We start from the raw sequence: 11,797 nt of genomic DNA, 5'->3' as shown, positions 1-11,797 counted from the left end.
GGAGCGGGAAGAGGGAGGCAGCTGGAGATGGTGAGGGAAGGAAGGGAGGGGCAAGTGACCCCTCCCTGGGGCCAGCTCCCCCGCTGACCCCAGTAGGCACCCCCATACTCTGCAACCCACCAGGGAAAGGGGGCCCAGGCCCGTCTGGACCAGGGCCTAGTGCAGCAGCGCCTCCCGGCCCCACAGAGCCCGGGACAGTCCACCCGACCCCACCACAGAGAAAACTGCACCCACCCCGTCATCCACTCATCTTCCAGACTACACAAGACAATAGATGCCCAGGCTGAGATCTTCCTCCACCTCTCCTATATCTCCCCCTCCTGCAGAGTGAGTTCCTGAAGAGAGGAGAGCTCCTGCAAGATGTAACAAGCCAAATTTTATTGGATCACTTACATAACTTCACTCTACATGTCCACAATGTTATCAGTTATCATCATTCATACAAAACCTTTCAAGCTACCGTGTTTACAGACAGAAAGAATGACACACATCCAAACGTTACCAAAACCACAACCTCCTTGGAAAGGTAATATACCAAACCAAAACACTTTCAAACAATAAAAGAGAAACTAAAACTAGGAATTACATTCTAGAAACTAAATGAAACTAAACTGAAGCCAAAAAAAACCTGTGAACTATGTTTGACCGTTTTCTTTTTAATCTATGATCTTCTTTTTTTTTCTTTTTGTGCACACATTGCATTGCATTCTACTTGCAAAAAGAAACTTGCTCATGACTTTCTAAATACTTTCCTGATGAGTTCATGGTCTAAATAACTAGTTTCAGATCTTTTTGAAGACAACATGAGGTTCACTTTGTAAATTATGGTTGCATAAGCAAGGTGCGCTTTTAGGGCAGACGTTCCCTGTAACTGATTAGTTGCAATCCAGTCAGCCTGTAGTCCTCCTCTGTTTCTCTGTCAGATCCACATTTTGAGCCTAAGTCATTTTGGTCTAAAGATCAATCAGTAAACATCTGGCAACCACCAGTTGCGAGGGAATTATTATTTTTCCTTGACCAGTTGGGAAGTCGTTGCTGGAGGTTGACGTCAGTGGTTGTGTATCAATTACTAAAGCCCCAGTCATGGTAAGTGACCCTCCTAGCAACCACAGAGCTTTGTTCCCTAGCATATTATTGTGTTTGCTTGTAGTTTTGCCACTTTTCTCTGAGCATTAGTGAAACTGTGAGAAGTGTGACAGGGACTGAAAATATCAAGTCATCAAGTAAAAATTGCACTTTCGAGGTCAACATTTTTTTTCTAGTTTACTGCCACTTGCCTACTAGTGAGTCAGTATTTGCAAACACATTGGCTTCTTCCATGCAAACTACATGCTACCTACTACTAAACAAAACAATCACAAGACGTTTTTCTGCATACATTTTTGCAACCATTTTCATGCTAGTTCCCAAACCGCTGGTGGGTGCCAAGGCGCCACTGACTGGTCTCTAGCCCCCCATTACTTGTGATATCTGGTTTCAAAGCTGCAAGATGAAGTTTAACATTTAAGCCTAACCAATCAATAGGTGACATCAAGGCAGCTTTGCCATCTTTTATATACAGTCGGTGCTCTGACAAGCTTTGTCTCTGAAAACAGCAGGCTGCTGCAGCTACAAATGAAATCATGATAGCAGTGAAGCTGACAATGAGCTGAAATTTGCTGTGAAGCCAAGGGCAGCTGCAGTCTTTGATGATAATTTTTAGTTTATAACTATGAGTAACAGTGTTCATGCTGCTTTAAAGAGCAGCACTTCACTCAGATCAAGCCTTTGAAGACACATTTTTAATCAATTCAAATTTTAAATCAGCCAAGGAAATCAGGTGCTTCAACTTCAAGTCTTGATGTTCTGTTTTGTGCATAGAGTATTTAAAGATATCACGGACACCATATCGTAGTCCAGTACCAGCACGATACTCAAATGATCAAGCTGATGTTTAAATAAAATACTGGAGTTTTCAAAAAGTTTATGCTTACAGCATTTGGTGGATTCTATGAGTATTTCTGTTAATTAAAGGGACTGAATAGTCTTGATTACATGAAGCTGACAAATGCACTGAAAACAAACCTTTGCTATAAATGATAACTACATTTTGCAGATTATAAAGTAGAAGGGCAGTGGTCTGTCATGTAGCTTTAATGCAGTTTGGGAAATCCTAAACCAATAATTTCAGCTGAGGATAGTAGGGTTTAATGTCAACAAGGAAATGACAGTGCTTAGATAGTAGATGACAACAGAACAGAATGTTTTGTGACTCATCGATGCAAAATCCATTGCTTACTAAACAATAACTGCTAACCATGATGATAGTAAACCAGAACTTCAAAAATTAAGATTTACGTATGTGCTATGATAATATTTGATTTAATGGCTACATCATTTATTTTGAAAATCTCTTTCACTTTCAGACCTTTTAAATGTGTGTACGGCACCCAGATCTTGGCTATGCGCACGGTTTAGAAATGAGTGCCCTTCTACACCTCTTGAAGAGACTAAGTCGTAGAGTTGCAATTCATTGTGAAAACTTAGACTTTTTTTTTTGTACAGCTTCCCTTTTGTTGCTGGAGCAGCTTTGTATATAGAAATCTGGGAGATGAGGTTTGTGTCTACAACACAATGGAAATAAAACAAAATACAAAACTATTCCTTCACTTGAAATTTAAATAGCACAAGGGAAAAGTTACTTACTCAATGGCACTGGCCCTACTGTGCCTGTGATTCACTCCTGTTGCCTAAACTAACCAGCTATCATTCCTCATGAGTCATGGGTAAACCTAACCCTCTGAACACAACCCAGTCAGAGTCACTGTAGGGTAAGCCATAAACTAGTAGAATTTACGTAGAATCGTTTCATAGTAGAATAGAATAGAATAGAATAGCCTTTATTGTCATTGTACAGAGTACAACGAAATTGGAGTGCCACTCCCTTGGTGCAAGTTTCAATAATAAATATAAATGTAAAATATAAAAAGTACAAAAAAACAATCGTAAGTACTCAAACAATAGTATGTACAATATATACAGGATAGCAGCATTAATATAATGACTGTATGAATAGCAGCATAATATAATGACAGTGATGGTATGGAATAGGTTCAATTGTTTTTGTGCTTATTTACTACGGTGGTAGCTCTGGGAAAGAAGCTATCTGAAGCATCACACTATAAAAGACTCATAGTCTTGATTTAGTCCAAACCTCAGTGACCTCATAGCTGGTTGTGGCCATGCAGCCAACTAGTTTTGTTTCTAAAAATAACCAGAGAGTAGATGAAAACTGAGTCTTAGTTTGACACTGATTGGATGAAAGTTGTTGCACTGTGGATCATCGTATTAGGAGACACATTTTGATACAAGGTCTGGCTCAGTTGGTGTGCAGGTGACCATATGGCCAGAGAGCAGTAGGCCAAAGTATGTAAAAGAGATCAAAAGTAGCAAAGAAGAAGATGGAAAAAAAATATTGATAGATGAGGAATGCTGGGAGGCTTGGGAAAACTGGAAAAATAAGGAAACTGAAGAATACTATAAACAGTTGTGGTCAGAGGTTTACATGAACTCATGGTGGGCATGAATGTCGTGGTGATTTGGGGCTTTTAATGATTTCTTTGAACTGTTCTTTCTCCAGAGTGGAATGATTGTACAGCAAACATCTTTAATGACATTAACTTCAAGCTCATGCACTCAATTCTTGTTTTTTTATTTTGATTTTTTTCTATTCCATTCCCAAATGTATTGCAGAAAAGAAAAATAGATGCATATTAATCAGTCACATGACTACATATATTATTCTGAATAATAAATACTATTCAGGTCCAAAAATTAAATTTAGTTCAAAGTCAACCTCAAAAGAAATAAAACAAAATGTAAAAATAAATAAATAAAGGTGACATTTTTGTTTTTGGATACTGACAGTGCTTTCAGATTGGGTTTTTTTTTGGACAAATTATTCACAATAACTTACAACATGAATCATTCAAACATAAAAAAGGTACCTAACTCAAGGGATGAACCAGTGTTCTGTCTACAATAATAGGCAAATCAGCAATGAACCAATTTTAAATGTCTTTAAGCACTTTGTCTCAAAGGCATAATTTTAGGTGAATCTACAAAAAATGCCAAAGATAACACAGTCTGACAGGCATAAAAATGCATTTTTGCATGAAAAAGGTGGCTCTAAAAGTGCTATTAGACCAAAATTTGGCATGGTGTGCAGTGTAACCTTAAAAGATGACAAATGGAGGACAAAAGAAAAAGTGTCAGGCATAAAAAAAAACCTACATACAGCAAATGAACAGCATCTAAAAGTCATGTCCTTAAGAAACAGGAAAAATCCAACAAAGGACTGATATAGGTCCTGAGAGATGCATTTAGCCCTTCAGTCGATTCATCTACTGTTCACTAAAAACTCATCAAAAATGGTCTCAGTGGAAGGGTTGCTGTCAGGAAGCCAAGAAGACTGAGGTATGCCAAACTAAACAAGAACTGGACTGGAAATCACTGGCAACAAGTGTGATGGAGCGATGACTCCAAATTTGTGGTACAAATCACTGTAAATATGCGAAGAGGAGTTCAGATGAGAGGTGCTATGGAGGCTCTGCCATGGTTTGGGGCTGTGCTGGTGATCTTGATGCATATCCAACGCAACAGGCTAAAACCTGAATGGAGAAAAATACAGTGATTTGCTTCATTTTCACTTGTTTTCAAAGAGTAGTTGCTAGTGACTTTCAGCAACTTTCAGAATCTACTTGCTAACATTTTTCCCCACTGTGATGAGCGGTTGCCAGGGGGTCACCAACCAGTCTCTCGGTTGGTGACCCCTGTGTGACTGCATGATTTCACAGTGACTTCTTCCAACCTCCAGAAACCTGGAGGTTGGTCTAATCGGTGTGGGGTAAACCTCTTCCTGTTAAAAGGGAGTTTTTCCTTCCCACTGTTGCCAAAGGGGGTCATATGATTGTTGGGTTTTTCTATCTATCATTGTAGGATGTACTGTACCATATAAAGTACCTTGAGACAACTGTTGTTGTGATTTGGCACTTTATAAATAAAATTGAATTGAATTGAATAATTTTGTGGGCACTGTCTTGGTTTTTAAAAGTTGCCCTTATTGTAGAATATATGTTTTTCCACTTTAGACCAATGTAGCTTTGAGAACTTTAATTCTGATAAGTAGTATAAGTCTGTCCAAAATTTCTTATCTTGGCATTTCCATGTTTATTGTAGACCTAACGCAGCCATTGGTGACATATTTTTGTGAAGATCATATTAGTTTTGTTTCTCTGAAAATCTAATAGTATTTAGAGATATATACATTACAGCTTTTCCATTTACTGTTTCACATTTTCTGATCAAAAATCCTCTGATGGTGTTCTGTTTTGTTTGGAATAAACACAAAATCACAGTGGGTGATTATCTGAGCATTACTGAACAGAGACAGAAAAGTGTTCTTCAGAAGAATAACAAAAACCCAGAAAAGCCAATGAAAAACACATTAGTCTTTGAATCATAAGAAAGAACGAAGCCTTAACAATACATACCTATAAAAAAAGAACAAAAAGCATCTGCACTAATACATTTATCAAAGCTCTTTATGTTTTAATGAAACCTTCAAATGTTACAGTGAGATAACGGCACCCTAAAAGCCTATTCTGCAAATCAGAAAGATCAACATAAAGTGAGCGCTTTCACTTTATTCATGCTTGCAAGGACAATTTGATATTTAAGTGGAAGATATATTCTGTATCATTAACTGCAGAACCTAAGTATAGCGTACTGAAGGGGTGGTGCTGTCACCACTACTGTCTTTTAAGAAAGGTTAGACATTTTACACACACAAAAGCATGATTAAAATAACTATTTTAATCCCCTTATTGTTTTTCTGATGAGGTTGTGCTGCAAAGAAATGGCAAATTAATAACATTCTTAAATACTGTTCTGTTATAAATCTGTCTATCCCAGCTGTCATAGGTTTATTTCACACACTGTACCTCACCTTTCACCCTAACAATAACCTGGACTATTTTGCTTTTCCTTACCTATCTATCAATCTATGTATCTGCCTAGCTAGCTAGCTAGCAGTTAATACACTCACTAAACATGAACCACTACATTTTTAGCTCAGACCTTAAAAATGCCGTGTTCCTGTTTTGTTTTTTTTCTGCTCTCAGCTTTGTATGATGTCAGTGAGGGCGTGGTGGTCTCAGTCTGTGTTGCCCTTCCCTATGAAGCAGGATGTCATCTTATCCAAGTAACTTCAGGGTTTATTCTGGGTTTTCTACTACAATGGTGGCTCACTGCTGGAGTATATCTTAACTTGTGTTTTGAACCTAGTTTGTTCTGGAGCAGTTTACATTCCAGATTAGAGATCAGCAGGTATGAAATTACCAGTACTTTACTTACCAGTCAGTTCTCCAGGAAACAGCCTCACCATTCTTGGAAGAATGACTTAATCATCATTTTACCATCATCATATAATGTCTCTGATTAGAGTTAGTTAGAGAGTTAGAGATAATTTTGGACAGAAAAAGACTTATTTGAGTCCTAAAATGTCTCTTTTTCGTTAGTCAGATCCTGTGATCACAGAACCTTTCATGTGAATGTGCAGGTGAAACTCTGGATTAATTTAGTGAGTTGATAACCAGCTGTATGACTGCTTATCCCTGCCAGTGTTAGGGGTAAGTGAATCCAGATAACAGAACAATACCCTGGATATGTTGAACTCGCTTCATAGCATAAGCCTCTGGTTGGCTCCCTGTGAACTCACTGTCTGTTATGATTGAGTTTGTCTTCTCCTATCCACTTTTTGGATTTTGTACCTTGGCTGGAATATTCAATAAAAGGTTTCTTTTTAGTTAGCTCTGCCTATGAGTCTGTACTCGGGTTCACTTATCACATCGTCTGAGTAAATGCCAAAGCTTCAAGTTCAAGAATTAAAAATATGGATTGCTTTTCTTCTAAAGAGAAGCTGTGCTCTGATATGAGAGGTGTTGTACAACCTAGAGAAATCAACAGTCCAGCACAACAAACATCTACTCACTCACATTCACACCTACGTCCAATTTATAATCACTGTTTAGCCTGTTAGAGCAAGTTGAAGTACCCAGAGAAAACCCACACAGCAGCACTTTTTTGTTTTCAAATTCAAATTCAAATTTTATTTGTCACGTACACAGTCATACACAGTACGATATGTAGTGAAATGCTTGGACAACTGCTCGTGACCTAAAGAGAACAAAAAAGGAAAAGGCTATGAATAAGATAGGAAATAAATATGAAAAATTAAAAAGGGTAAATTTAACTAGGAAGGAATAAAATATAAATTAAGGTTAAAAATGAAATAACTGTACAACACAAATTAGAATGAAGGGTAAATTTAACTGGGAAGAATAAGATAAAGATAAATATATAAATTAAAGTTGAAAATAAAATAACTGTACAACAAAATACACAATACACAATATAGAACTATATAAGAATGTATGAAGAAATCTAAATATAAATAAATATATACACAATAACAGCAGCTGTGCAAGTATTAACCGGAAATGAAGAATATAGTGACCAGTGTTGTGCAAAACCAAAGTCCAGAAAGTCCAGTGTGTGTGTAAGAACCATATGTGTGGGTCAGTACTGTGTGGTGGTGTGATTGAGAGACCGTATCGCCTGCAGGAAGAAGCTCCTCCTCAGTCTCTCTGTGTTGGTCTTCAGGGAGCGGAATCGCTTTCCTGACCTCAACAGAGAGAACAGTCTGTTGTTGGGATGGCTGAGGTCCTTCACGATCTTCCTGGCCTTGGTCCAGCACCGCCTGCTGTAGATTGAGTGCAGGTCAGGGAGCTCGGAGCGGATGGTGCGCTCAGCTGACCGCACAACCCTCTGTAGAGCTCGTCTGTCCTGCATGGTGCTGTTCCCGAACCAGGTTAAGATGTTTCCCGCCAGGATGCTCTCTATGGTGCACGAGTAAAAGTTCCTAAGCACCTTGGAGGGCAGTTGGAAGTCTCTCAAGCGTCTGAGGTGGTAGAGACGCTGTCGGGCCCTTTTCACCACGGTGTTGATGTGACAGGACCATTGTTTTTAACTTCATTTTACCAAAGTTTTAAATTACTTTTCCAACATTTTACAATATCCCTCCAGTAATGCACTTGGTTACTGGTAGGCAGCTTGAATGACTTAGGGAAAGTCAAAAACAGTAATAAAAATGAGACGAGAACTGAAAAAATCCAAAGGTTTTACAGTTCTCAGGGGCCCTATTACTTTTTTTTTTTTTTTTTTTTTAAATGACATCAGAAACAGCAGTATGCGACATTACGTGATGGCAGAGCTTCAGTTCATCCTTTGTCATTTTTTTTTTTTTTTTTTTTTTTTAATAAATAGGACAGGGGGAATGAATGAGAGAGAGAGGGGGAGAGAAAGAAAGAAAACCAAAGGGGAGAAGAGACTGTGAGAAGGGGGGGGAAGAGAGAGAAAAAAAAACAAAACTCCTGGGTCACCTGTATGGAGAAAAAAAACAAAAAAACAAACAAACAAACAAAAACAAACAGAGGAGACAGCAAACAACAAAGAGCAACATAATAATAGAGAAAACAAAGCACCATCACAATAAACTAGCTAGTCATAGATATCAGTATTTACTAAGTAATAAACGATATTGTGCAGCACGCAAGATAGACAGCGCACAGTGTGCTTTGAGGCAGCAGCCAAGAAAGCTTTAGTCCGCGTCTGTGAATACCCATGTGTGCATACCTGTGTGGATCAGCATGCTTGCATTCCAAAGGTTTCTCCATGTAATGATCTGCTAGGGAGTGTGGGGGGGCCACAGCCCCGTCCTCCAGGGTGTGAAGCGGGTATGGAGGAGATCAAAACTCCAGACATCCAGAGGCCCCCAGAACACAAGAGACCATGGAAGACCAACAGAGGGGCAGCCGCGCCACTGTCCCAGTAAGAGCTGAGGAGAGTCCCAGATGAGGGCTCGCCCAGCAGCCGCGGAGCAGAAGTCAGGGGGAGTTGCAGTGACGCGCCCGTGAGCTCCGCCGGCCCCCAGCTGCGCCTGAGTGACCGAGCCCTAGGCCGAGAGGCCGGGGGCACCCCACCTCCAAAGGGGCCCGAGCGAGCCCCAGGCCCCAGGCCCCGACAAGCGGCCGCCAAGGAGTGAGCCGGTGTGCACCCGGACGCCCACCCCCAGACACAAAGAACCACCAACACACCTACACCTGAGGGAGTCCGCCACCGGCAGGGGAAGTGGTGGTCTAGTATGCGGAAAAAACATGATCCATTCTGTCTTAACATGATCTCTGGGTAGGTCAATCCATAACTGACAATGTTCCATTGTATGCATTTCTATACAGGTATACTTTTACTGCACTAGCAGTGTGATTGGGATCACTGTCATACTAAGAAAGAAGCCATTGTCTGTCACTTGATTTTGAGATGGTAATCTAAATGGATTAATGAATGTGATGGTGCTTTCCAGCGTTTATACTTCCTTCAGTTTTGACAAGATCCCCAACACCACTGACTAAGATACAACCAAAGCCATGACAGCGCCTTCACCGTGTCCATCCCAACCTCTTCCACACATGACAACAATGATTTGAAACAATATTTCAAATTTGGGTTTAGTATATTTTTCTGCATCAAGACTTCTTTGTTCTTCTTCGTTTTCCTATTTCTTAAGGACATGACTTTCAGATATAAGTCATGTGATGTAGATAGTTTTCTCCTAGGCCTGTCTCTTTTTTTGTCCTCTACTTGTCCAATTTTCTCATTTTTTTAAGGACAAACTGCAGACCACAAAGAGCTATACCATGTTTCAGCTAATAGCTCTTTGGGAATCACCTTGTTGATGCTAAAATACTATTTTATGGCTGTCAAATTGCTTTTTTGTTGACATGTTCTTTATAGATTTAACAAAGAAATCATCCTTTGTGTTAGGCTACTACTAACCAAGTGCCTAACCATTCAAATTGATTTTGTGGTGAACCTTGGCAAACTATTGCTCAAGACCACTTTACAACATTAGAAGAAAGTCTGGTTCTGTGGAAACAAAATATATAGAAATGAGAAATGACTCAAGACTTTAGCACAGCATTGTAAACTTTAGTCATGTTTATGAGCATCCACAACTTTAACAGTATATAGTTATATAAAATAAGGAAAAGAATAACTGGGTCTAAATAGTTAATAATTTATTATCTCAGAAAAAGTGGATATTGAGCTATAAGAGAAGACAGCTGGTGTTGGTGCTGAATAATTTAAAGTCTAGTGAGGATTGGGCGAGCCACATCGTCACAGGTGAACAAAAACTCTTCCTCGGGGTTGCTCCCAGTCACTGAGCTGACTCACACACTCGCCTGGGGAAAGTGGCCATGTACAGCATGTGAACCGGGATGGAATTTGGCTCCAATTTCCTCTCACATCCTTCCTGTTCTGTACTTTCTCTGTGAAAAAAAAGTAATAACTGACAAAATGCTAAAGCTAAACTGGATTGCTGGCTTTAAATTGAAGTCTGCAACACTAAACCCATTTCCTCCTCAGTGCTGCTTTGACTGAGGGATGTTTGTTTGACATTGCCCCTCTGCAATGACTCTTATTCAAATAAATTTCCATACTGGAAGTTGTGGTGGAAGCTTTTTTTTTTTTTGGCTGCTTTCCCGCTTGTACAAGACCAAGGTCACACTCTGATATGCTTCCATGGAGAATGATATTTTCTGTGATTGATTAAACTGCCTCAGTTTAATTCCCCCAGACAGACAGCACAGCTTCTTTCTGGCGATGGACACGACAGAGCTTAACAAATGCCTTAAAGAAACTTCTAAAGCTTTCAAATCCAGTTTTCCACGGCATTATACCAGCTGGTTATCTATCCCCTGGTAAATAGTTAAAGATTTGAGGAACATATTTAAGGTTCAATTACATCCCTTTAACTCCCATTTAAAGCAGCTCCGTTTAGATCAAGGAAGCCATTTTGTGGCCTCGGTTCAAACACATTTCAGCAGTTGCGACGTCACGCTGACCTGAAATTAGCAACCATGCAGCTAGCAGCTGGTATTGCTTATTATTATTTTTTTATTATGGTCTGAATTTGGCATTTCACAAAACAAAATGTTAATATGAAGGGATGGTGTTTATTGCTATTGCCAAGCTCGGTTTGATGCAGTTTTATGTTTTTACTGGGATATTTTTAACCGTGGATCCACAGTGTAGAAAGCTTATAAATGTTCATGTTGGGTGTGTGTGTGTGTGTGTGTGTGTGTGTGTGTGTGTGTGTGTGTGTGTGTGTGTGTGTGTACACATGTCTGTGCATGGCATATTTGTCCTAATTATGACCAAAGGCACAGTGGTGAAAACACAAACAAGATGATTTCCTCACACATAGGAAATGAGAGGAGTGATATTTGATTACTGAGTGTATCCCCAGATTACTTTTTGACATTCGTCTCAGTGCACTCTAAGTAAATGGCATACTTTATCGTACCTTTAGAGGTACAATGGCTTGTCACTAGCATACCCTCCAAGATATTTCTGTTGTACACTTCACATATACATTATGGAAACCAATGTGGTACACATTTCGTCTGAGGAATATTACAGGTGTCAAGTGAACACTGAAAAAAAGGCCATGTTGGATTTACTTCATTCAATAGTGGACATTGGTTGCACACAACTTTTTTGCTTTGGCAGACACTTAAAACAACTGAGTTAAATCAACACAACTTATTCATATTCAATAAACCTGCGCATTTTGTGTTGATAAAAAGCGATTGAAACATGTTTAGATGAAGTAAGGTGAGCTTTTGGAATATTTTAT

The sequence above is a fragment of the Rhamphochromis longiceps genome, linkage group LG23 (assembly GCF_057381845.1).
Source record: "Rhamphochromis longiceps isolate RC_006_pf linkage group LG23, R_longiceps_female_GT1.1, whole genome shotgun sequence".
Lineage (NCBI taxonomy): Eukaryota > Metazoa > Chordata > Actinopteri > Cichliformes > Cichlidae > Rhamphochromis > Rhamphochromis longiceps.
Note: the sequence above shows the minus strand (reverse complement) of the source record.